The sequence below is a fragment of the Rhinoderma darwinii genome, chromosome 1 (genome assembly GCF_050947455.1).
Source record: "Rhinoderma darwinii isolate aRhiDar2 chromosome 1, aRhiDar2.hap1, whole genome shotgun sequence".
Classification (NCBI taxonomy): Eukaryota; Metazoa; Chordata; class Amphibia; order Anura; family Rhinodermatidae; genus Rhinoderma; species Rhinoderma darwinii.
The window spans coordinates 401543585-401567266 of NC_134687.1; the positions used below are offsets into that span (position 1 = coordinate 401543585).

Genomic DNA, 23682 nt, shown 5'->3' on the forward strand with positions numbered 1-23682 from the left:
TTTTTTTTGACAGGGTCGAAAAAAAACAAATTTTGACATTGCTTATTGGGTTTTGTTTATGTTTACTTTATTCTGTTGGTATCCATCAATGGAGAAAAAAAAAGGATTGAACCTTTATTGCGGCTCATATTTTAAAATATGAACATAAGGGTCTTAGTAAATATTTAAATCAAATTGTATCAGCCCAACTGCCACTTCATGGTGACCGCTTATAATTGGTTCCCTACTCTATTATCTGCAGAATCACATGGCAACCAAGCACCTGCAGGGGGAACAACCCAGGAGCCCAACATCACCCATGCTGCCAGTCTAAGTCACCTTGGCTCTGGGCCACTTACCCCCACAGACACAGCACCACAGCAGCAAAGACCACCACACAATACCACAACCAAATGAACAGATCAAAAAAGCTCACCTTTAGGCCTCATTTACACGAACGTAATATACGCGCGTGCGACGCGCGTGCTTTGCACGCATGTCGTACGCACCTATATTAGTCAATGGGGCAGTTTAGACGATGCGTGAATAGCGCTCAGCGCGTGTGCGCAGAAAAAAACTCACGACATGTTCTATAATCGTGCGTTTTTCGCGCACTCACGCACCCATTGAAGTCAATGGGTGCGTGAAAACCACGCATGCCGCACGGAAGCACTTCCGTGCGAACTGCGTGATTCGCGCAAGAGCTGTCAAACTCCTGAATGTAAACAGAAAAGCACCACGTGCTTTTCTGTTTACAAACATCCAAACGGAGTGTCAAATTCGAGATGAGCGCACCGAACTTCACCGGGTTCGGCCAAACTCGTTTTGACCGAAACCGGTAAAAAATGTTCGGGTACGCGACGTCAGGAGACAGTCTCTGTCCACGGTGCTGAAAGCGTTAAAATGGTTCAGCACCATGGACAGTGACTTCCGCTCCTAAAATCCATGAACCTGTAAAAAAAAAAAGACGTTCTGACTTACCGATAACTCCGGTCCGACCTCCCGGGATGACAGTTAAGTCCAAGTGACAGCTGCAGCCAATCACAGGCCAAGCACAGGCTGCAGCCAATCACAGGCTGCAGCGGTCTCATGGACTGCGGCGTCATCCTGGGAGGTGGGGCCGGATGACAAGAGAGGGACGCGTCACCAAGGCAACGGCCGGGAGCCCGGACTGGGGGAAGCAGGAAGTTCTTGGTAAGTATGAAAGTCTTTTTTTATTCACAGGTTGGTGTATATTGTGATCGGCATTCACTGTCGAGGGTGCTGAAAGAGTTACTGCCGATCAGTTAACTCTTTCAGCACCTTGGACAGTGACGGACGTCGACTAGCCTCATCTCTATGATGGCGGCTGCGCGAAAATCACGCAGCCGCGCATCATACACGGATGACACACGGAGCTGCCAAGTGCCTTTTGCGCGCGCAAAACGCAGCGTTTTTTGCGCGCGCAAAACGCACACGCTCGTGTAAATGAGGCCTTACATGTAGTCTCAGTAAACAAACTGGGAGCAAATAGGCATAAACCTTTATGCCGTCTTGGGATTTTTAAGAACACCTGGGTCAAATGGGTGGAGTGGGTCATTATGATTATGGGCATACCAAATTTATATTGGGGTTGTTGTTTTTTTATATTTTACCATTGCACAATAAAAACATTTAAAAAATATTTTGTTTTTATGTCGAGATACTCTGAGAGACATTACTTTTTTCGTTTTCCGTTGACAAAGCCGTATGAGAGCTTGTTTTTTGCATTACAATATGTATTTTTTAATACCACCATTTTGGGGTATATATGATGTATTGTATAACTTTCATAATAAAAAAAAATTGAGGGGGTAGGAAAACAGCAATTTCACCACTTTTTTTTTTTTTTTTCAACAATATGTTGTTTCAATTTCCAATATAAAGGATATATAGATCAGCATACACAAAGGCTATGGCACAGGGTGTAGCAGAAACATATACGCCCCACCAGAGGGGTGACTAGAGATACACAATAATATGCAAACCACACCATGCAAGTTCCATAACATACGTAAATAGACGTAAATGTAGTTAATGATAACATTGATGCCCGCAATAAGGAGGTAAGGTGTACATCTTATACCTCCAACATTGTATGAAAGAAAGACAAGGTAAAACAAAACTGAACCAAACGGGGTCACCTGCAGAGATCATTCAATAGGCATAAGAGGCTCTGGAGCTACAATAACGGATAAGCATAACCCAAGGTCTTCCACACATTCCAATTAGCAATGAACTGAGTTGTCAAATGTTTGTTACAAGCTATTATGTGTTTTTATTTATAACTCGTGTTAATGAAACTAATTATTTCCTGCAAGCTTAGCAATTTTCTACTTTCTAGCCTAAGAGATTGTAGTAGCTATAAAGACATGGCAGAATAAAACTCTATGGGCCTGGGATACTTGTTCTATCCCTAGATGTAAAAAGATATAGACCTGGGGTCTAAGACATAGGGCATTAAACATTCATAAAATATGGGAGTGGACAGGGAATTCCGCATAGAATTGAAGTTGGGACAGTCCTAAAATGTATGTAAAAGGGACCCTATTAGTCCACAGTTTCTCCAGCAATTAGCAGAGGCAATACCCGGAAACATGATAGAAAGTTTATAGGGCGTAATACACTATCTAAAAAGGAGTTTGAAATAAGATTCATGCTCATTGACACAAGAAGTCAAATTCATAGAGGTAGTATATGGTTTTGTCCCTTGTTGAGAGGTATAGGAATGTGAGAGTAGGACTGGTAATTTTTCTGATCTGATAAGAACGGGTATTAAGTACAAATACCCTTCGCTGTTGTGCATGAGCATATACGCTGATACAGGTAGAGTAAACTTGAGCATATCCTTCCCAGTAAGGAAGCAGCAGAGTTGCAAGTACTTATAGAATTCCATTTTGTCTAACTTGTACTTCAGTTGCAAATCTGGAAACTTTGTAAAGTATCCTGGTCAAAAAGATCAGGGAGATTGTTCATGCCCGCCTTGTACCAGGTTTTCAGGTACAGCATTGGAATTGTGTGTAAAAGCAATGTAATAGGCAATGGGATGCACTTGGTTGGCAATAGGGTCATTGGGAGGTGATAAAAGATGTCGGCATGCCTGTATGGTGGCTTGAATGGTAGAACATTCCTGGGAAGATTTCATACCTTGTATTGAGGATATAAATAGTAATGTTTTCCAGTCAGGAAATCATGAAACATTTTTTTCAATGGATACCCATAGCTTGTCAGATGGAACCAACCCTTAGCTTAGTCAAGAATACACGCCTTATGATGGTAGGGTAAGCAGTCCTCCGAAAGAAGGATGTTGTGTCATTGTGTGGAAAGCGATCTTGGAGTGTTTGCTTGCCTATACAAAAGCATTAATTTGTTTATGTAGTTGTTTAAAAATGTGACTCCTGAATAGGTACTGGAATGGTATGCAAGAGGTAAAATTTTTTTTGGGGTTTAAGCAAATTATAGAGCGATAGCCTGCCTATCCAGGATGTCTCAAAATGAGAGGGTCTATCTAGTTCTTTCTGTAGACAAGGTAACAATGACTTTAACCCCTTAACACATTATCACGTGCATACACGTCACAGGAAGCGTCCCCTTCCCACACTGTGACGTGCATATACGTTAAGGTGATCGCATGGCACGGGCACAGGAGATTATCGCGACCGTGTCATGAACATGATCGCCGGTCGCCAATGTGTTGACATGGCAGCTGGGGCCTAACAATGGCCCCCAGGCTTGCTATGACTATATGCCTATTAGGCCAAGCCAAAGGCATGGCCCAATAGACTGCCTGTCAGTTTTACAATGACAGGCATTAATGCCTTGGTATACTGATTATACAAAATAATTTTATCAGTGATCGGAAGAACGCATAATGAAGTCCCCTAATGGGACTAAAAAAAATTTATAAAGTAATTAAAACAAAGTTCAAAATAAAAACTTTCCATAAAAAGTGGTTTTTTTTCTACAAGTGTAAATAAATACACAAAAGTACACATATATGGTATCGCCGCAAACGTAATGACCCGAACAATAACATTTACATGTTCTTTAACCCCTTCCTGCCATTTCACGTACAGTTACGTGATGGGAGATGGTGTTTTCCCACAACACCACGTAACTGTACGTGAAAGAGATGGAGCTGGCTTAGGAGCTGAGCCAGCGACATCACCGCCGGATGACAGCTGTATGTTACAGCTGGCACCCTGAGGTATCGGCCAGGACCAGAGCTAGCCTCCGATCCGACCAATTAACCCCTCACATGCTGCGTTCAATAGAGATCGCAGCATGTGAGGAGTTTATAGCCAACCGGCACCCCAGCAACGTGATCGTTGGGTTGCCGGTGGCTGCAAAGGCGATCGTAGGGCTAATACTTACCTCCCGGTCTGCCAGTAAGGGAATCCTCCTATGCCCCGTCGCCGGCGGGGCCCAGGAGGCTTCCGGTACCATCGGCAAGATGGCGCCGGCTCAGCTTCCGGCTCAGAAGCTGAGCCGGCGTCATCAGCAGTGGGTGTCTGCTGTATGTTACTGCAATGTATTAGAACATCAAACAAACAGTTGGACCTTCAAGTCCCCTAGTGGGACTAAAGAAAAGTGTAAAAAAAAGTGTTAAAAAAGTAAAAATAAAAGTTGTAAAAAATACAATAAAAGTTTCAAATAATAACACAAAACACAATCGCCCTTTTTCCCTTATCAAGTCATTTATTATTGAAAAAAATAATAAAGCCATACATATTTGGTATCGCTGCGACCGTAACGACCTTAACTATAAAAATATTATGTTATTTGTACCGCACAGTGAACGGCGTAAAAAAAAACAAAAAAAACTGCCATAATTGCTATTTTTTGGTTACTTTGTCTTCCAAAAATTGAAATAAAAAGTGATCAAAAAGTCGCATGTACCCAAAAATGGAGTCTATAAAAATTATAACTTGTCTCGCTAAAAACAAGCCCTCATATAGCTCCGTCGACTAAAAAATGAAAACCGTTATGGCTCTCACAACATGGCGACAGAAAAAATCCATTCTCTTTACAAAAGATATTTTATTGTGCAAAAAGTTGTAAAACATAAAAAGTGCTATAAATTAGGTATCACCGGAATCTGACTGACCCGCAGAATAAAGGTAACATGTAATTTATAACGCATGGTGAACGCTGTATAAAAAGAATTCAAAAAATATGCCAGAATTGCTGTTTTTTGGTCACCTTGCCTCCCAACAAAAAAAGGACCCAAAATGGTACCAATAAAAACTACTTCTCGTCCCGCAAAAAAAACAGCCGTCATACCACTACGTCTATGAAAAAATTAAATTAGTTAAGGCTCCAATAAGCCAGGAAATAAAAATATGCAGTTGTGCCGGCCCGAGGGGAACGTTTCTTCTGTTTCAAGTGGCAAATTATCAAGGCCCCTAAAATTAGGGAACCAGGAAGGGGAGGGCCCAAACATATCTGCTGGAAGGGTGCCCGTCTTATACCAGGACAACACTTCCCAGAAAAATTCCTCAAACTGCAAAGATCCCGAGTGTGGACCAAAAGGGGAATAAGTAAGGACCATTTATTAGTGCGACACCGGCCTGTGCAGAAAGGATTGTGTCACAGCGTAAAACACATCTATGGATCATTTTATTGTTTTTTTTTTACCCCATTATTATACCACCTGACTATGCCCCTTATATACTCCGCCCGGCTTACATGTACCCCCACATTATAAACGGAAACACCAGTAAGACTCCAAACAAAACTACTACAAGCAAAATCCACGCTCCAAAAGCCAAATGACGCTACCTCTCTTCTGAACCCTACAGTGTGCCCAAACAGCAGTTTACTTCCACATATATGGCATCGGCATACCCGAGAGAAACCTTTTAACAATTTTTGGGGTGTGTGTCTCCAGTGGCACAAGCTGGGCGCCACATATTGGCATATCTATGGAAAAAATCCCATTTTCACTCTGCAACTTCGAGTGCACACTAATTTCTGCCAATCACCTGCGGGATTAATATGCACACTAGACCCCTCGGTGAATACCTTGAGGGGTGTAGTTTCCAAAATGGGGTCACTTCTGGGGGGATCCACTGTTTTGGTCCCACAGGGACTTTGCAAATGCGACATAGCGCCCAGAAACCAATCCAGCAAAATCTGTACTCCAAAAGCCAAATGGCGCTCCTTCCCTTCTGAGCCCTACTCTGTGCCCAAACAGCAGTTTATGATCACGTATGTGGTATTGCCGTACACAAGAGAAGTTGCTTTAGAAGTGTTGGGGTGCTTTTTTTCATTTATTTGTTGAGAAGATTAAAAATTTTCAGCTAAAACTACGTCTTGTTGAAGAAAAAGGATTTTTTTTATTTTCACTGCCCAATTCTAATAAAATCTATAAAACATCTGTGGGGTCAAAATGCTCACTACACCACTAGATTAATTCCTCAAGGGGTGTAGTTTCGTGAATCGAGTCACTTTTGGGGAGTTTCCACTGTACTGGTACCTTAGGAGCTTTGCAAAAGTGACATGGTATCAAGAAACCAATCCAGCAAAATCTGTGCTCCAAAAGCCAAATGGCGCTCCTTCTCTTCTGATCCTTGCCGTGTGCCCAAACAGCAGTTTATGACCACAAATGGGGTATTGCCGTACTCCAGAGAAGTTGCTTTACAAATGTTGGGGTTCTTTTATTCCTTTATTTGTTGAGAAAATGAAAAATTTTGAGCTAAAGCTACGTCTTATTGGATAAAAAGGATTTTTTTTTTCATCTTCACTGTCCAATTCTAATAAAATCTATGAAACCCCATGTGGGTTAAAAATGCTCACTACACCCCTAGATGGATTCTTCAAGGGGTGTAGTTTCCTAAATGGAGTCACTTTTTTGGTGTTTTCACTGTTTTGGTCCCTTAGGGGCTTTGCAAATGCAACGTGGTCTCCGCAAACCATTCCTAAAAAATTTGAGCTCCAAAAGTAAAATGGCGCTCTTTCCCGTCTAAGCCCTGCCGTGTGTCCAAACAGCCTTTTATGACCACATGCAGGGTATTGTTTTACTCGGGAGAAATTGCTTTACAAAAGGAGTAGTGCATTTTCTCCTATTAGTCCTTGTGGAAATTAGAAAAAATTAGCTAAACCTACATTTTCTTTGAAAGAATGTAGATTTTCATTTTCACGGCCTACTTCCAATAATTTCTGCAAAAAACCTGTGGGGTCAAAATGCTCAATATACCCCTAGATAATTTCCTCAAGGGGTATAGTTTCCAAAATGGGGTAACTTTTGGGGGATTTCCACTGTTTTGGCGCCGCAAGAGCCTTTCAGACCCGACATGGTGCCTAAAATATTTTCTAATAAAAAGGAGGCCCCAAAATCCTCTAGGTGTTCCTTTGTTTCTGAGGCCTGTGCTTCAGTCAATAAGTGCACTAGGGCCACATGTGGGGTATTTCTAAAAACTGCAGAATCTGGGCAATAGATATTGAGTTTTGTTTCTCTGGTAAAACTTTCTGTGTTACAAAAAAAATTGATGAAAAATGAATTTCTGCAAAAAAAAAAAAGAAATTTGAAGATTTCACATCTACTTTGCCTTAATTCCTGTGAAACATCTAAAGGGTTAAGAAACTTTCTAAATGCTGTTTTGAATACTTTGAGGGGTGAAGTTTTTAAAATGGGGTGACTTATCGAGGGTTTCTAATATATAAGGCCCTAAAATCCACTTCACAACTGAACTGGTCCCTGTAAAAACAGCCTTTTGAAATTTTCTTGAAAATGTGAGAAATTGCTGCTAAAGTTCTAAGCCTTGTGATGTCATAGAAAAATAAAAGGATGTTCTAAAAACAATGCCAATTTATAGTAGACATATGGGTGATGTTAATTAGCAACAATTTTGCGTGGTATTACTATCTGTCTTACAAGCAGATACATAGAAATTTAGAAAAATGCTAATTTTTGCAATTTTTCGCTAAATTTTGGTGTTTTTCACAATTAAATACTTAATGTATCGAGCAAATTTTGCCAGTAACATAAAGTCCAATGTGTCACGAGAATGCAATCTCAGAATCGCTTGGATAGGTAAAAGCATTCCGAAGTTATTACCACATAAAGTGAAACATGTCAGATTTGGCTGTGTCCTTAACCCGTTAGTGACCGGCCCATTGTCTTTTTACGTCGGTCACTAGCGGGCCTTATTCTGATGCCATAGACTTTTTATGTCGCGGCATCGGATTAAGTAAACAGAGCAGGGAGCTGTCAAATCTCCCTGCTCTCAGCTGCCAGAGGTAGCTGAGGGCTGGGAGCGTCCCTGCTCTGCCGGGTGAGATCGATATTAGTATCGATCTCACCCGTTTAACCCCTCAGATGCGGTGCTCAATAGCGAGCACCGCATCTGAGTGGTTTTGGTTTTGGTTTTGTCAGTGTCTCCAATGGCAGTTGAGGGCCTAATAAAGGCCCCCAGGTCTGCCTGCAGCGAATGCCTGCTAGATCATGCCTCTGGCATGACCTAGCAGATGCCTGTCCGTTTTAAACGGACAGGCATAATACACTGCAATACAGAAGTATTACAGTCTATTATAATAGCGATCACAGAATCGCATATTAAAGTCCCCTAGTGGGACTAGTAAAAAAGTAAAAAAAAAAGTTTAATAAAGTTAATAAAAAAAAATGTGAAAAAAAAATGAAAAACCTACTTTTTCCCCTTACAAACTGCTTTAGTATTAAAAAAACAAAATAAAGTAAAAAAGTTACACATATTTGGTATCGCCGCATCCGTAACGACCCTGACTATAAAGCTATTACATTACTTACCCCGCACGGTGAAGGCCGTAACAAATTAATAAAAAAAGATGGAAAAATTGCTGTTTTCTGTGAATCCTGACTTTAAAAAAATGTGATTAAAAAGTGATCAAAAAGTCACATCTACTCCAAAATGGTACCAATAAAAACTACAAGTCGTCCCGCAAAAAAAAAACCCTCATACAACTGCATCGGCGAAAAAATAAAAACGTTACGGCTCTTCAAATATGGAGAAACAAAAACAAATAATTTTGAAAAAAAAGCGTTTTTACTGTGTAAAAGTAGTAAAACATACTAAAACTATACAAATTTGGTATCGTTGCAATCGTAACAACCCGCTGAATAACGTTATTGTGTTATTTATAGCACACGGTAAACGGCGTAGATTTAGGACGCAAAAAAGAGTGGCGAAATTTCAGATTTTTTTCTATTCCCCCCCCCAAAAAAAGTTAATAAAAGTTAATCAATAAATAATATGTACCTCAAAATGGTGCTATTAAAAAATACAACTTGTCCCGCAAAAAACAAGACCTTATACAGCTATGTCGACGCAAAAATGAAAAAGTTATAGCTCTTGGAATGCGACGATGGAAAAACTTAAAAAAATAGCTTGGTCATTAACGTCTAAAATAGGCTGGTCATTAAGGGGTTAAACCACATGATGAACGCCATAAAACAGACACATTGGAAGTGTTTTTTTTTTTCATTCCCTCGTAAAATAAATATAAAAAAGTTAGTCAATAAGTCCCATGTACCCCCAAAATAGCACCAATGAAAACTACACCTCGTCTTGAAAAAAAACCATAAGGCTACATTGATGAAAAAAATATAAAAGTCAACAGAAACTGCATTTGGGGCTGAAAAGGATAGCGTTCCCACACGTCCCTCGTTTTTTAATTAAAGAGTGGTGTAGCCAGGATCATTACTTAGCTGGGCCTCTAAAGGACAGAGAGGGTGTATCCAAATCTAGTTCTGCGCCCTCATCTTTTTCAGCAAAGTCAGGTTAGTGTTTAGGTCTAGAGGTGAAGTGCCTTTGATCTTCTTCTCAATCTGTGGAGGTGGAAGGCAAGGTGGACTTCTTTTTTTGAGGTCGTGGGAAGTAGTGGTGAAAGTGCTTTCTATAAATTTTCCAGTCAGAGATTACTTCTAGGAGAGCTATTTCCGGAGGTTCCGTGGCTTGGGCAGGTATCACTTCCATTGCCCTCCAGGGTATCACTGGAGAAGAAGTCTGTAAACCGCTTCATTGGTGCCGCATTCTTAATAGGGATATATTAGGCGTTTATCACTTCAGTTGCATTGAGTCAGTGAATGTGGAGATTGAATGATTGCTTATTTGTAACCATCTCAGACAATGGTCGACCATGCCCCTGACTGAGTGCCGATGTAGCGGTCAGTTGAGTTAAGCAAGGGAATATTGAGTTTAAAGGTAGAAGACAGATAAGCTTCCTAAAAAATTGGGACCATGTCCCTTTAAAAGTATACCAGTGCAGTATAAAATTTTACACAAGCCCAGTAAAAATGAAGGCCTAGCCTAACAATGTAAGCGTAAGAGGTGCATGTTAGGCGTTGAGTACTCAATCGCCCCTCATATGAATAATGAGCAAAGGGAGTTGATATGGTCGTGCTGCCACCTAAGAAGTAGGTCGTGGTTGTGCGACATCGTCACGTGCCACCTGTAATCTCTGGCAGTGAAACCGCGCTATACTGTCTCACTTGCTCAGTTATGGAGTGTGATCCTGGGCCTCCGCATGGCCGTGCTGAGAGCCATAGGTGTGTAGCCCCTCACGGCTGACTTTCCGGCATTGCTGACAGTTCAGGCCCTGGCTTCTTCCAGATGTAGGTCACAGCAGGGTGAAGCTCTATCTTACTTTCACCCAACGGGTGCCGGCAATAGTGTGATCTGGCAGCCACTAGGGGGTCTGTTGTCATAAGGCAAGCCCAGGTTAATCGCTTGTACGCGCTAAGCATTCGAGAATTAAGGTCGGGGATGTCAGCAGAGTGGTAGGCCGCACCGACAGAGCACTGCCAGATTTGGCGTGAGATCCCTTAACGTGATCAGAGAGGTTTAACTTCTATAAAGCAGGTAGCTGCTGACAATATGGAGCAACGATGGTGGGGATAGGTACAGAATTAACTTCTCCCAGCTCGGAATTAACACGAACCACGTCCTCAACTCAAGTGCAAGCCATGCATCCCCATTGGGTTCTGTTTTTATGGCGTTCACCGTGTTTTATAAAATACATGTTAACTTCATTCTGATGATCAGTATGATTACGAACGATAATACCACATTTCCCCAAAAAAATTGTGTTGTACCACTTTTGCACAATAAAAACACTTTTTAAAATAAACAAAAAAAAACCTTTTTGCTTTTGTGTCGCCATGATTTTTTTTATTGTTCTGTCGGCAAAGCTGTGTGTGGGCTTGATTTTTTGGGGAGATGAGTTGATGTTTTTATTAGTACCATTTTGGGGTACCTAGGGCTTTCTGATCGCTTTTATTCAGTTTTTTTGAGAGGTGGGATAAACATAAAACAGCAATTCTGGCATTATTTATTTTTTACGGTTTTCACCATGTGGGTTAAATAACATGATAAATTGGGTCGTAATGGATGTGCCTATACATTATGTGGACTTTTTTCTTTATATTTTTTGACATAATAAAGCATTTATAGTTTCTTTTTTTTGTTTTTTGTTAATTGTTTTTTTATTCTTAATTTCAAACGTTTTATTTAGCTTTTTTTTTACTCCCACTAGGGGACTAGACCATGTGATTCTTGACCGCTCATTTAATAGAATGAACTGCATCTTTATGGCAGTGTATTATACCTGACAGGGAGGTTGTAATACTTTAGTCGTACTAAGATGACAGACCATAGAAACCCATCGCACCCTGTGATCGTGTCTCTTGCGGGGCAATGAGCTGACAGAGGGAGCCCCCATCTTTCTAACCATTTAAATGCCGTGGTGATCATCTAAGGAGTTAAATGGCCGGGATGGAAGTTTTCTTTAATTCCAGCCATTAGAGTGAGATGTCGGCTGTATAATACAGCTGGCAGCCGCAAACGATGGCGCAGGCACAGCTCCTGTGCCCGCACCATCACTATGATGTACATTTACGTCATTTTGCTGGAACTACATAATTCCCATTATGTAAATGTACGTCATGGGATGGGAAGGAGTTAAAAGCACATTTAGCATCTTCTGTATTTTACTGTAGTAGCTATATGTAAAGTGTTGGTGAATATATAGTTATGAAGACCTATTAAATCACTGTAGTATTACCCCTACAGGTTTACAGATGTGTCTATCCTTACTTTTGCTTGAAACTTAATTAGGACTCCAATTTCCTTATGAAACAAATTAAATACAATATCACAACATGCTAGCAAAACCCATCAATCAACGCAATTAACTTCACAATCTCTGGGTGGCCAACACAGACACATGTAGCACAGACATCTCGCGAAATCATGTTTTTTTTCAAAGCTTGTTATTTTGGGCCACACATCTCAGGGTACTTTACGATATAAGGGAAAGTAAGGAAGGACACATCTGTAAATTGATTTTATGGCATGTTGTGTTTTTTTGGTTAAATATGCAAATATGCATTTCTTTTTAAGGGCAACATATTCTAAGTTCAGGTCTGAATGGTTTTTCTGACAAATGACACAAAAATAATGTGCTGTTGCTATTGCTTCCGGCAAAATTACGGATTTGGTGCACAAGAGACAAATGGAAACCATGGGCACCAGATCCGTCACTATTGAAATCAATGGAGATGGAAATGGAAACCTCTGGTTTCAGTTTGTGTCAGCTTGTGTCTGTTCAGGGTCCCGTTCTGAGGGAAAGCTCCGACGGAACGTCAGAACGGGACCCCAACGCAGATGTGAACGAGGCCTAAAAATGAAAGCAAGAAAGATGCAAAGATAAAAACGTATCTGTTAAAGACGGAGTATAACTGATGACAAACTGACACAAATGGAAAGAAAAGAGTCAGTATTTATTGACGGATCCGGTAAACTGATCCGTCAAAAACAAACATATTTTACCTTCCGCTGCATTCAGTCTGGCATCCGTCAGTTGTTTTTAAATTTCAACGGATCCGCTAAAACGGATGCCACAACGCAGATGTGAATGAAGCCTTATACTGACATATCCGCTGTAAGCAATAATAATGCAGTTAAAGATGTTGCCTATTCAGAGACAACCAGTTTCATATTGATGCTGTTTCCCGTCGCCCCAGGCAAACAGCTGATTTTGCCAGGGGTGGAAGCCTTCTCTGGCCAGATATTACCACTGCAGCAGCCGCAGATGAATGGCCATCCATGTAATACATGGACAGCTTGAGTATGCCAGAACGGCAGCTGCGCCTAGAGAGCGGCTTTCTGTTCTGGCCCAGAGTGTGGTCCCCCTCTTTGAAGTCCATATGCCCTAACAGTGCATATGACCAGGGGTTGTTTTCATTAGACAATACCTTTATGGCCCTGCAATGCTATGCCCCATTGTGAATAAAGTTTACATTATGAAATTACAATTTATCAAAACAATAAAAAAAATTGATAAAAAGAAAGCATTATTTTGAAGGTGAGGGTGTATATGCCATATTCTACAGGTGCAATAGTTGTAAATGCTTCTCTATGGACATGGGTTCACTGACATGCTTAGTTATTATGCAATGCAATCCCTCTGTGATAGAAGAGCCTGCAGAGAATGTAAAAGGAAGTAATGTGGCAAACAGCCGTTAAGGAAGTCGGTGCAAACAGAACAAGACGAGAAAATGAGGAAGCAGCCGGTCAGTTCCAGTTGATAGATTTTTACTGTAGCTTCTTAATCACACACAGCATCTTGTGCTTATTTATTAAGAAGACTCAGTTACAACACAAGGGATATTTGTTTTCTTTTATTTATTTATTGTTATTTTATAGACAAACTAGATTTTTGAAGAGAGATGGATATTCACAAAGTTCTAACTCCAAAATTTTCTTAGGAGCCAGGAGACCATCCATCAACTCGAGAAAATAACTTCTCGAAGTGAGTATTCCAAGTACAGGTAAGTGCTAATATATTAGGTATGATTCATGAGTTACAAAAACATCAGGTGAGTTTGGTAACTTTTATTGCATTGCCTGTGGGTAGGATTCAAGACAGTTGAGAACATCTTTGCCTGTAGGTAGGGCTGAGGACAGATCATAGATGGTGTTGCTGTACATCTATTAAGGTTTCCTTTAAGATTCTTTATGGGCATGTCATTGTCAGGACTATCTAGTCTGTTTTTTAATCTGATTTGAAAGTTCAATGAAGTGGTTAATGGAATAGAACTGGAACCTACAAGGACTTCTATTCTACTGTAGCTCACTACAATTTCAAGGTAAAGCAATTGGTAAGAATGATATTCTATAGAATTTACCCATATCACCCATTACAATGTGTTACATCGTTCAGTTCTTCACTCCTAAAGAGCATTGCCTCTAAAATCTAAAAATGCCCTGTAAATAAGTTAAGTTTCCTCTTCAATGATATTCTCAAAAATTCCATTTTTAAGCTACATCTTCAGGTCTGTTTTGCTGGGTGACAATCAATATGGCCTGTCACAAGGCTTGTCACCCTGCTTTCCTAAAGTCCTAAACAGCAAATATGCCTAGTTAGGCAGTGATACATTGCCCAGTCTTCTTAGACCCTTCCCTCCAAAAGATGGCACCATCTATTGGCAGTGACTAGAACAAATTTCTTAGAACATATCAGCTATTAAATATTTTAATAAATTTTAAATAAAAAAAGTTATTACGGAATATTAAAGATTATTATTTCCAATAATAAATGACAATTTGTATTGCTCTTTGCATCTGTTCCCTCCCCTCATCTAAAAATATTTGTTATCTAATGCAGAGTCAAACTATAGTTTTCAGATGTTCCTTTTTCTTTTTTTGTCTTCTAAAATTGTTATTTCAAGAAGGTTCCCAAAAGTCACACCCAAATACATTTCCTTAAATTTATATAATATATAGGTGATATAAAACTTTATTTCAAACTTATATGAAATCTGTTCTTATATACTAAGCACACAGCCTGTTATACAGTATATATTGTAGAGCTATAAAGCTATATCCTCTTAATTTCTGAGAGCTCACGCTGTCCTGTGCAAACAGGTTTACAAAGTTTTGTTACGTAGTATGTTTCTATTTGATAGACTGTTACTACTTAATACTCTAAGTTTAGACAACACTGTTTATAATCAGAGTGAACAGCACTATAATGTGAATGGGTCTGCAGCAATAATAATAATAATAATAATAATAATAATAATAATAATATAGTTACATTTAATAAAATGTTTGAATCTATGCTTTCACTACACCCTGCTATAAAATATATTCCAGTGACCAAAATAATTGTGCAGCAATATTGAAGTGGAGGATGTATCATAGAATAAGTATGCAAATTTCCAATTCCAAGGTTCAAGAGAGCAGTATGACATAGATCATGGCCAAATTTGTTGTAACCCAACTTTCCCAGAAACAGATTGAACTAACTAGAGCCAAAGCCACCCATCAGAGAGAAGAGGCCCCTGGTTCTGATGTGGGAATATAACTTAGGATCAGCAGAACCATGAGTTCCAGCAACAGACAGCCCATTCTGAAGCTGAAAAGTGCAGCAGAACAATTCGGTTTATTACTATCTTGAGGTATTACCCAAAACAGGGCCAACCTTAGGGGTGTGCGACCTGTGCGAGTGCACAGGGCACTGCAGCCTCCCAGCATGTAGGGGGTGCCACTGTGTAGGCTGTTTGTGCTCTGTTCTTTGCTCCTCGTTATACACACTGTGGAAGCAGAGGCAGAGCGGAGGAGGAAGCTCCGCCCACAGCCCGTCCTGCAAGAAACCTGTGAGCAGGGAGAGATCGTAAGTGACTGATTTGTGTACATATGTCTCTGTGTGTATATGTTCCTCTGTGTGTGTGTGTGTGTGTGTGTGTGTGTGTGTGTGTGTGTGTGTGTGTGTGTGTGTGTGTGTGTGTGTATAGTTATCAGAGTGTGATATCTGTGGTGTTACATAGGACTGCATGTAACATCTACTTCATGATCTGTACTCAGAGAGTTATCACTGTGTTATCTGTGGTGTTTTATATAGGACTGCAGCTATCATCTACTACATTACCTGCACTCAGAGAGCTACTACTGTGTTATCTGTGGTGTTACATAGGATTGCAGGTATCATCTGCTACATTATCTGTACTCAGAGAGTTATCACTGTTATCTGTGGTGTTACATAGGACTGAATAAGTAACATCTACTATATTATCTGTACTCTGTTTCTGTGCATGTATATGTGTGTGTATGTGTCTATATGTGTATATATATATATATATACATATATATTTACCTATGTGTATGTATATATATATATATATATATATATATAATTTGCCTGTATGTCTAAATATCTCTTCATGTATGTAGATATGTTCCAGTATGTGTGTGTCTATATATGTGGTTAATTTTTTATTTGTGGAGGGCAGCAATAGAGAGTCCCGCACAGGGCGCCATCCAACTTAAGGCCGGCCCTGCCCAAATACTTTTGCATGCAGTGATGAGAACAGAGTTTGCAAAGCAATTAATAGAAGCCATGTACATGCTTGGTAACAACTGTAAGATGGGCTCTCTGAATGGTTTCCTTTGGTGGGCAATACAATCCCTGTCCATATGCCCTAATTGGGAATATGAATGTCATAGAAGAAAGTCCCCCACTCAGGACCCTGCTCTATTAGCCAAAGGGAAGAGTCGCTAAGAAGTATGGATCACCCATTCCTGTGTGGCTGGCAGAAACGTGCCTTTATGATTTCAGTCGATTGCCACTGTTTTCAGAGATCAGATATGCCGTATGAAGTATATGGCTTATGTGATTTAGGCAGACTGGACTGTAAAGTTATTTACAGGACTTCTTTTCTTTTGCTTTAAATTGATTTTTGAAAAGGTTCTTATGGCAAAGAAAACAGGTTTGTTCCACAAGAATTCTGAAGTTTATTTCCAATACTTTCATTATTGATGTTCAGGTGACATTCTGGAGTAATTTTTCTAAATTGTTATGAAACCAAAAGATCTTTGTCCTTATAATGTGTCAGATCACGTGATTTTTGTTCTGTTGAACTAAAAACAAACACAGGGCACACCAATGATTTACCAGGCAAGGGGCAAACCTACGGTATGTTTATATGTTACTAGTAGCTTGGGTTTCCTCTCTTCTGCTCATTAGAGACATGGAAAATTGGGTAATTTGTACTATTAATATGCATTCTGTGCAAAACTTTTCAGTTTCTGTCTGTATTGCAAGCATCAGGCTAATATGGTCAAGGAAACAACGAAGCAAAAATGTCTGTATACACACGGCAACATATCTGCAGCTACATTCATATTTAATTGGATATTCCAAAAATCAGTGTTTATCACCTATCCCAGGATAGGTGATAAGTGTCTGATCTATGGAGGCTCCACCAATGGGACCTCACCGATCACTAGAACGGGAGACTCGAGCTCCCTGTTCCTCCTCACTTCACCATCCCCCAGTGAGGAGGAGGAGGAGGAGAGCGAATGGAGTGGAGGTTGAGCAAGCGCCCTGTTGCTCCATTCAATGTCTATGGGACTGACAGAAACAGCCGAGTGCTGAACTTCGTCTGTCCCATAGACCGTTCTAGCGGGACCTCAGCGGTAGGGTCCTCAGTCACCAGACATTAATTTAGCCTGGGAATACCCATATAACTCTCTCCTTCCCCTTATTTTATGTCCCCACATCCACTTTGGTTCTATGCTTGTGAATTCACAGTATTTCAGGACTAATATATTGTATGTTTTCTTTGTCTAAAGATTATCTATAGTTTAAGTCAAGCATCAGTTAAGCGTCTATCTAACTTTTTATATTTGCACATTGTTGGGCAGAGCATGTTGGAAAAAAATGCAATTGCCAATATAAATGAAGTAGCAGAAAAATAAAATCCCTATGTTAAATAGGGCTTAATCCCTTCTCATCGTTGAATTGGTAGGAATAGCCAAACAAACGCTCTTAAGTGTATGGGCAGCGTTGTAAAGGCGTTGTCCCAAAATTAACATTCATCACCTATCCACAGGATAGCTGATAAATGTCTGATCGCTGGAAACCCGACTGCTGGGATCCCCACCGATCACTAAAACAGGGGACCTGAACCCTGCAGCCCCTCCTCAAAGCACGATCACAGTAAAGAGTAGCTTGAAATGAGCGGCTGAGCTTATGCTCTGCCGCTCCATATAAAGTCTATGGGATTGATGGAGACAGCCGAGTACAGGGTTCAGCTGTTTCTGTCAGTCCCATAGACATTGAATGGAGGGGCAGGCACATGTTCATCCTCTGCTCCATTCAAGTTCCTCCTCACTGCAGAAGGTGCAGTGAGGAGGAAGGGAAGGGACTTTTGGTGGGGATCCCAGCAGTGGGGCCCCCAGGGATCAGACAATTATCACTTATACTGTAGATAGGTGATAAACGTTATTCTTCACACTATATGGGTCAGTTCACACGTAGCATAAAAACGGCGGATTTTCCGCAACTGAATTTGTTGCGGAAAATCCATAGCAAATAAAGTAGCAGCAAAGTGGATGAGATAAAACAAATCTCATCCACACACTGCGTAAATACTGAGCGGGAAAACCGCTCAGAAATTGACCTGTGGTGTGGAATTTTATTCCGCAGCATGTCAATTGTATTTGTGTAAACGCTGCTTATTTGTTGCTGATTTTCCCCATTACATTCAATGGGGAGGTAAAGCCTGCAACAAATAGCAGTTGTTGCATTTTTTGAGGTGAGTTTGCAGCGATTCCGCCGCAAAAAACGCAACTTAGAAAAAAACAAAAACCTCATACTTGCCTAGGAGTCTGTGTTTCTTCCTCCAGGCCAGCTTCCTGGGATGACGTTTCATCCCATGTGACCGCTGCAGCCAATCACAGGCTGTAGTGGCGGTCACATGGGATGAAACATCATCCCAAGAGGCCGGCCTGGATGACGTCAGAGGGCCATTCTCCTGGGATGACGCTTCATCCCATATGATTGGCGCTGAAGCCAATCACAGGCTGCAGCAGTCTGCTGGGATGAAACGTCAGTGCTGCAATATTCTGCAGCGGACATTCCGGGTGAAAAACTGCACCACAGTTTGGTGCTTTTTTTCGCCCAGAATTCCCTCTGGCGCACGGGCCGCATACGCTGCATGCTTTTACACAGCATATCTGCCCTGTGTGAACTCAGCCTAAGATCATTGTGTTTATTTTTATTTTTTTAAATATGCTACTGAGGTGTTTATATAGAAGTTGTAGTTGTTTATATGGAAGTTGTCATATTTTAATTATATGAAAAAATATCCACAGGGATGCACTTGTGTTGTTACATCAGGTCTGCACCACCAAAATATAGTCTATGTATGAGGGGAAGGGATGAAGATGGGGAATAGCGATGTAACAAAAAAAAAAAAACTTTTACTATTATTAAAAAAGATGCTTCTGCATACTTAATATGATATTAAAATATAACACTTAGGCCACATTCACACGAACGTGTTTTTGCGGCCGCAATTCCCCCGAAAATCCACGGGAGAATTGCGGCCCCATTAATTTCTATGGGGCCATGCACACGACCGTAGTTTTTGCGGTCTTTGCACGGCCCGGGAACCCGCACCGCAGAAAGAACGGGCATGTCCTATTACGGCCGTCTTCTGCTGTCCGGGCTCATTGAAAACAATGACGCCGGCCATGTGCATGTCCTACGATTTGCGGGCGGCCCGCGGCTGACAGTCCGCAGCCGGCCGACCCGAAAATCACGGCCGTGCACACGGCTACGGTCGTGTGCATGAGGCCTTATTCAGTGTGTAAATTGTTAGCTTGGCTGTGCTCAGTATATTATACCAGTGGGAAACAGGGTGAGCGGTCCCCTGCAACACCCTATATGTTAAATAAACCCCACCTGGTTGGTTTTATTCTGTTTTATTTGAAAACCACCAAATGGGATTGAGGGATAAAGACCAACTTTATTTTAAATTCTACACATCATTAGTATTATACTGAAGTGGTGAACAAGGCAGTATGTATAATTGGCTCAAATATGAGTGAACCAAGGTGTAAACCACACTTGTATCACATACTGTGTGAATTGTAAGTTATTTACTGTAGGGAGTAGTAGCAAGATGTGAAGCTCTCTCCCTGTGCTCTTAGGGTATGTGCACACGACAACGCCAAATACGTCTGAAATTACGGAGCTGTTTTCACGAGAAAACAGCTCCTGAATTTCAGACATTTTTGCAAGTACTCGCGTTTTTCGCAGTGTCTTTTACGGACGTAATTGGAGCTGTTCTTCATTGAAGTCAATGAAAAACGGCTCCAATTACATCCGAAGAAATGTCCTGCACTTCTTTAACGCGGCCGTAATTTTACGCGCCGTCTTTTGACAGCGACGCGTAAAATTACAGCTCGTCTGCACAGAACATCGTAAGACCCATTGCAGGCAATGGGCAGATGTTTGCCGACGTATTGGAGCCGTCTTTTCAGGCGTAATTCGAGGCATAAAAACGCCTCCATTACGTCTGAAAAGAGGTCGTGTGCACATACCCTTGGATTAACCAGCATGCTGCGGAGCTTCCTGGTTAGCTGTGTGAAAGCTGATCATGCACTCTGTAGCTACAAGCAGATAAATAGTTTTCAAATAAAATAGAATAAAATCAACCAGGTGGGGTTTATTTAACATATAGGGTGTTGCAGGGGACCACTCACCCTGTTTCCCGCTCGTATGATATACTGAGCACAGCCGAGCTAACAATTTACACACTGAATAAGTGTTATATTTTAATATCATATTAAGCCCTTATTCACATGATAGGGTTTCCCGGCCGGGTGCCGGCCGTTCATAAAACGTCCGTCACCCGGCTGCAGTAGGAACAATAGACCCCTAATGGGGCTATTCACACGACCGATTTTTTGACGGCCCGGGAAAACTGAACGTCAAAAAATGGGACTTGTCCTATTTTCGGCCGTTTACCCGGCCGCCATAGAAGTCTATGGGGCCGGGTAATACACGGCCATCACCGGAATGTGTCCCGAGTGATGGCCATGTATTCCGTCGCTCGCTCCTTCCTCACAGCGCGGAGTGCATGTGAGGAGGAGGAGTTTATGCCATTCGGACGAATGGCTGTACGCTGGAGGTAAGTTTATACACTGTGTGGCAGGGCCAGGGTGTACAGCAGGTGGAAGGGAGGACTGCGCTGGCTCCCTTCCCCTGCTTGTTTTAAAAGCGCCCTGGCCCGGCGACACCTTCCATGGCCGATGGTGCCGCTAGCAGCTGCTGTGGCTGCTGCTACTGTAGTGACGCCACTATAGCAGAGCAGGGAGGTATCGCCCTGCTCTGCTATGGGCTAGCCCCACTTTAGCTCCCTGAAGGAGCGGAATCCCCGTGTGTTCGGGGATTCCGCTCCTGGACAGAGCGCTTGATGTCTCTGTCCATATCTGGGCAGTGACATCAGGGGAAACTCCTGAAGCAGAATCCCTGAACACTCTGTGACCGGGGATTCCACACCAGGCGAAGCCAGTAACGTTCAGTATCCATAAATGGACACAGACGACAGGGGCTTTTCCTGAAGTGGAATCACCGGCCACATGGGGATTCCCCTTCAGGAGTTGCCCCTGATGTCACTGTCCAGATATGCCTGGCCCGGAACGGATGCAAAACTAGTGCAAACCGGCCGGGAAACACGGCCGATTTTATCGGCCGACACTCGGGCTCACCCTGTCGTGTGAATAAGGCATAAGTATGCAGAAGCATCTTTTTTAATAATAATGAAAAAAGTTTTTGTTTTTGTTTGTTTTTGTTACATCGCTATTCCCCATCTTCATCCCTTCCCCTCATACGTTGTCATATTTTAAACCTTAATGACCAAGCAATAAGTTTTTCCATCGTCTCATTCAAAGAGCTATAACTTTTTTATTTTTCCGTCGACATAGCTGTAAGGACTTGTTTTTTGCGGGACAAGTTGTATTTTTTAATAGCAACATTTTGGGGTGCTTATAATTTATTGATTAACTTTTATTAACTTTTTTGGTGGGCTAATAGAAAAAAAAACAGCAATTTTGCCACTAGTTTTTGTGTCCTTAATTTACGCTGTTTACTGTGCGGTATAAATATCATAATAACTTTATTTAGAGGGTTGTTATGATTGCGGCGATACCAAATTGATATAGTACACAAGAAAATGGCGACAGCACTCTGCGAACACCAATGGCTCCTAAATACTATCAATAAATAAAAATACATTGCTGCTGAATCTACTTACAATAGTGACGTTAGCGCACATTTTGATCAAATTGTGTAAGCCCACCTGCCACGACAAGGCGAACCCTATGAGGTGGGACCATACACTGCTCACACACCCAGAACTGGGACTAAACCTACAAATACTTAGGGATGTTAGGAACCAGCATTAAACTAATTAAAATCACCCAGGACAGAATGGGTGGAGTGCAAGATCAAAAAATTAAGGCAGTCACTAACCCTACATATATGCAATACATAAGAGACAAGAATGTTTGATCAGCACATCCAGCAAAATAAAATAAAAAAAAGTGTATACAGGTGCAAGTATGTCTGTGACTGCAAAACAATACAGTACATAAGAAAATAGTGACAGCACTCTGCGAACACCAATGGCACCTAAACACTATAAATAAATAAATAAATAAATAAATATGCATTACTGATGAATCTACTTACAATAGTGAGGTTCTTAGTGCACATTTTGATCAAATTGTGTGAGCCCACCTGCCACGACAAGGCGACCTCTATAAGATGGGTCACTAACCCTGCTGATACACCCAGAACTGGGACTAAGCCTAACTATAACTTAGTCCCAGTTCTGTAGTTTTTATTGGTACCATTTTGGAGTACATGCGACTTTTTGATCACTTTTATAAAAAAAAATTTGAAGGCAGGAAGAACAGAAAACAGCAATTCTGGCATTGTTTTTTATTTAGTTTTTTTACGGCATTCAACATGCGGGTTAAATAAGGCAATCATTGCATAGTTGGGGTCGTTACGGATGTGGCAATACTTTTTTTCATATTAAAGTATTTTGTAAGGAAGGGGAAAAAGTGTGTTTGCCGGTGAGTTGAGAGGGAGCCCTCTTCCTATAAAACCACTCACGCGGACCGCCACATCTGAGGGGTTATGTAGCCTTGGAATCCCAGCACACAAAGGCAGACAAGTTGAATTTCGCAAGAAAAAAATAATTTATTGTTGCATAGATAGCTGTGTATCATATATTACTTCATATAGGATGAGCAAAATTTCATGAATGCACGAACGGGGGAACTTAGTTGGAATTTCGGCCAATCCACGGCCTTTGTCAGTGTCGCTGAGGATGAAGTGGAGATAGTATGTGGACGTCTGCCAGACCTGCCAATGGCCAATTTCTTAAGTGCCGACATGAAAAGGCGGCGCTTCAAAAGAACTAACCCGAACGGCCGATGTAGAAAGACTATGCGCTGGTCGTTAAGGGGTTCAACGTTACGAAACAAAAATGGAAAGCTTGTTTATGGTTTTTTTTATAATACTTATTTGCCATATTGGTTTTATAGGTGTGTGACATGTATAGTAATCACTGGCTCTCTAGTGAATAAATAAATATAATACTTCGCTTTTATTGGATATACTTAAAAATATTTTTTGCTATCACTCCGAGTTCGGTTCCACTTAAAAAATTATATGCGGAAACAGGACTAAGGACGCTGATCACTGTCACTTGCGATCAGTGCCTATGCTACAAAGGGGATAATTGCAACACTGTATGGGTATGTTCACACGCAGTGAGCAAAAACATCTTAAAATACGGAGCTGTTTTCAGGCGAAAACAGCTCCTAATTTTCAGATGTTTTTGTA

At 41.2% G+C, this 23682-nt stretch overlaps 1 protein-coding gene across 3 annotated transcripts in view; it reads left to right on the forward strand.

Moving 5' to 3' along the window:
- Positions 1 to 13480: 13480 nt before the first annotated feature.
- SYK (spleen associated tyrosine kinase) overlaps positions 13481 to 23682 on the forward strand; it is a 112711-nt gene continuing 102509 nt past the window's right edge. For 2 of the 3 annotated variants that reach the window (XM_075852627.1, XM_075852642.1), the window contains exons 1-2: positions 13481 to 13546; positions 13742 to 13804. The gene's annotated coding sequence lies outside the window, so the exon portion shown is untranslated. The remainder of the gene's footprint in view (positions 13547 to 13741; positions 13805 to 23682) is intronic. The other variant, XM_075852635.1, reaches the window with a different exon arrangement.